Here is a 4,603-nt window from a genome sequence, read left to right as displayed (position 1 = left end):
GACAAAGTTGGCCCAGAAAATAACACGGGAGTCATGTTGAAGACCTCCAACAAATTAGTTGGGTTCCTAATTCAAATGAATATAGTTTTTTACATAAAATAACATCCTTTAGGGTCTAATAGCAAATATTAATTTTTAGGTTGTGTTGTTGTCTGGAATTATTCGTGTTTCTTTATATCTTGTTTGTATACTATATTTTCCCATGTTATGTGATCAGGTTAAAGATTCTTATATTTTGTGCACCAGTTTATTCATCAATGAATTAAAAAGATTAAAATGTAATGATATGTTTTCAATTGTGTTTTTATTCAAACATAATGGAGATTCACAGGATGGCTACTTAAGTACATAATTTTAAAAATCCAGTTTCTTGGTGATTATGAGGTTTCTTTATCAAAAAGGATACTATTTTAGCTTAAATCAAGATGTAGTGTATGATGTATAACTCTATGAAGAATATTCGTCAGTTCTAATTTTCAGATTTTAAACTCAATATTACTTATTTAGACATTTCTAATTTTATATCTCACCATTAACAACTTTTAGTAAATAAAAATTAACTATTAAATTCCCATTAGATTTCAGTTTGACTTACAATATAATGCTGGCCTTTTCAATTCACTTTTAAAACAAAACACTTCTAACAAAAATAATCACATTTACTTATTTATTTAATATGTTTTTAAAAATTGATTTCAGAGAGAGGAAGGGAGAAGGAGAGAGAGAAACATCAATGATGAGAGTCATTGACCGGCTGCCTCCTGCACGCCCCCTGCTGGGGATCAAGCCCAAAACCTGGGCATGTGTTTTGACCTAGAGCAGAACCGTGACCTCCTGGTTCATAAGTGGACACTCAGCCACTGAGCCATGCCGGCTGGGCTACAATCAACACGTTTAAAATAAAGTGTTGCATTAATAGAAGACTGCAATATATTCTAAATAATCAGCGTAAATAACAGTCAGATTTTCTTCCTTTAAAACTTTTCATTTTGGAGTATTTAAAATTAGGAAGAACGTATTAGTTGACACTGCATATGGCTGTCATTGTTTTATATTATTTGGCTTTTATCCTATCTTAATGGTTCCATCACTGAATGTATTTTTACTCCAAAGAAAGTAGATAGAAAATGAATGTAATGATCTCTCTTAAAAACACAAAGACAGCATGGTTTATGATATATTTTTTTAGGCGAACAGGTTTTAAATCGTATTCTCCGACAGTACAGTATCATTAATATGATTGTCATTCTCCCACTTGTGGTCCCCACGTTGCTGGGGGGAGAGAAGCATCACTTGGAGGGGTCGGAGAACATTCTGCGTAGATGAGATCACCACGACCTTTCTCCCTCTTTGTGTACCGACTGCCTAGGAGATGAGGAGGATGGGGAACGAACCCGTAGTCCATGTACATATGCTGCTGGTCATTCTGGCAAAGGCACAATCAGGGCACCACCACCAATACTCGTATAACTTAGTCTTCTTACTATGAGTTACTGCCTAAGGCTCTCTTCCCAGTAGACATTAAGGAAAATAACAAAACAGAACATTGGGTACTATTTCTGACTAAGGTGCAGAAGTAAAGACATGCAAAATACTGATCTTCTCTCCCTTTCTGTTTCTATTTCCTCTGTCTCCTATTGGTTTATTCTCCAGTATCATTTTTATCTTTTGTCTCTTCCTCTCTCGAATTGTAACTCTCCCTTGTAGTTTTCCTACTTTACACCTGTCCCTTAACTGTCTATACTCAGCTTTGTTTAGTACAATGCTTTCTGTAGATGTTGAACAAGGAGGTTCTATTTTCAATCTTTTCCCATCCAGAACAGACAGACTTTTTTCTCCCCCTGCTATAGTCAGTGTTACTATACTACCTATTGTAGTAGAGCCAGTATTTTCATAATGATGTATAACACAAAGTATATTTATTTTAACACATCACAAGGCTTTGATAAATAAAATTTAACATGTTAGAAAAAAAATTGGGTTCATTATTTAGTTTATCAATAGTCACCTTCAAATATCTGTATGTCTATAATGTTCATAAGAATTGCAGTTATAATAGAATAAGTATTCACTACTTTATTAATTTAAATATATTTAAAGTAATATAGAATTACATATGCAAAGGCTTGAAATAAGGTCTGATGATTCACAATGCCATCCTTCTCTCTAAGTGTTAGAACCACCTTCACTATATTTGTTAGTGGATTAAAAAAAAATGCTATCATCCAATTTATCTGTGTGTATCTGAAACAATGTACAAACCATCCTACTTTACTTTGCTCATTCCTGAAACACTACATAAATATACATACATTCGCCCACTCCTAACAAAGCAGCCAAATGAACTAGGCAACAGATGGGAAACTGAGAGTCCATGTGTTCACATTCTTACTATGCCAATAACTTGCTGGGTGATCTTAGGCAAGCCACATATCTTTAGATAATTGCCTTCTCTGTAAAAGAACAGAGCCATAGGGCCTGAGTATTAGCTCTCAGAAGCCAGTAATGAATTTGTCTCACTATCCTTCTTAATATGGAAAACATATTCAAATAATAAAGAGCTAGAATTGATCTTATTATTATTGCATAATCTCACTAGGTCTTCCCTGCTGTTCTGAAGGCTATAACCAAATGCTTTGAAAAATCCATTAAAAAAAGAAAAAAGAACTTTCTCTACTACTACCACAGTAAGAATTATGAAAAAGATGCATTATTCTCTTATGCACACACAAGCCACCAAAGGAAAATAGACACATCCAATTTGTCCAAAAAAGATATACAAATAAGCAATATATGCATGGAATAATCTTCAATATCATTAGCCATAAGGAAATGGAAATCAAAACCACAATGAAACTTCATTTCACATCCACTAGGATAGCCAAAATAAAAAATATATATAGACAAAAAAAAAGAATTGGTAAACATGTGGAAAAACTGGAACCCTCATACACTGATGATAAAATTGTAAAATGGTTCAGCTACTTTGAAAAATAGTTTGAATGTTCTTCAAAATGTTAAACATAGTGTTACCAAGTACTTCACTACTAGTTATATTTCCAAAAGCATTGAAAACATGTGTCCACATAAAAAACACATTCACAAATGTTCATCACCCATTATTCATACTACTCACAAGACAGAAACAATTCAAATATCCTTCAAATAGTGAATGGATAAACAAACTGTGATATATTTATAAAGTGGAATATTATTCAGCCATAAAAAGGAAAGAACTACCGAAACAGGTTACAACATTAAGAACATAATGCTAAATGAAAGAAGTCTGTCAGAAAATGTACATACTATATGATACTATTTATATGAAATATTCAGAATAGGTAAATCCACAGACAGAAACTAAATTGTGGTTGCCAGGAGCTGGCTTAATGTTGCTCAATGTCACCTCAGTTTACCTTCATAAACTTTAATAACTCAATTGTAGGAAGATATTGGGGTAACTTAGGCTGTTTTCTCCAAAAAGCAGAGCCTGAGAAAACATTTTTGTACAGGTTGTGAATTTGAATAAGACTGAGACAGAAACGTGGTGAAAACTAATATGATATTGAATTATGGATCAAGTAAACACAGTAGACCAGTGATTTTCAACCAGTGGGCCGTGGCACACTGGGGTGCCACAAGACTTTTTAAAACATGCAGTACCTGGTAATTTAGTCAGAGGGACTGACCTCTTTTCCCTTAGATTATCATATAAAAAAAATGACAACAGCCAACACAACAATAGCAGTCTGGTGTGAATGAATCAAAATTATACCTTTTTTTTGTCAGATTGGCAAAAAAGATTTTTTGATGTGCCACAAAATTTTAGTAATTAGTTTATGTGTGCCATAAGAAGAAAAAGGTTGAAAATCGATGTTAGAGACAACTATCATTCAGTCCAGGTGGGAGCACATGAGCTATCCCCAACCCTGACACATAATGATGCATGTAAAATGTAACTCAAAACTATATGCTTGAGGGAAGAAAAGAGGGTAATTTGCCATTACCCATTGCCCATTGGTCAGAGTTGACCCAATGTATGTTTTTAACATTCAGGATCCAGTCAATGCAAACACAAAAACTAGTAGACCTCACAGGCATCCCATACTGATGGCTCAGAGAAGTTCCTATTCATAAAGCAAGAGACACAAGCTATTGCTGAGGTTGAGCAATTTCTGGTTGCACTTGCTTAAAGTATTGTGCAATGGCTAAAGAAAAGATATATTGAGTGACTTTCATGCTGAGGACAAGGAGTGTGTAGTAGAGTCTATTCCTCTATTCTCAAATGTGTGCAGTGGTGTGTTAAAGCTATTTGTACACAAGAGCTGATTCTGTACATCGCTTGCCAATTTTGCATTCAGTAACATCCTTTTAATGTCCTGAAATTGGTCATGGTGAGAGTATTTGCACAATGGCAATTGGCAAACACACTACACATTAGATTTTTTCTTGATAGTGAGCCATTAAATATTTATTATTTATTTATTTATTTATTTTTAAATATATCTTTATTGATTTCAGAGAGAGGAAAGGAGAGGGAGAGAGAGATAGAAACATCAATGATGAGAGAGTCACTGATCGAGCCCGCAACCCAGGCATGTGC

Source organism: Miniopterus schreibersii, assembly GCF_964146895.1.
Source record: "Miniopterus schreibersii genome assembly, chromosome: 2".
Taxonomy (NCBI): domain Eukaryota; kingdom Metazoa; phylum Chordata; class Mammalia; order Chiroptera; family Miniopteridae; genus Miniopterus; species Miniopterus schreibersii.
Note: the sequence above shows the minus strand (reverse complement) of the source record.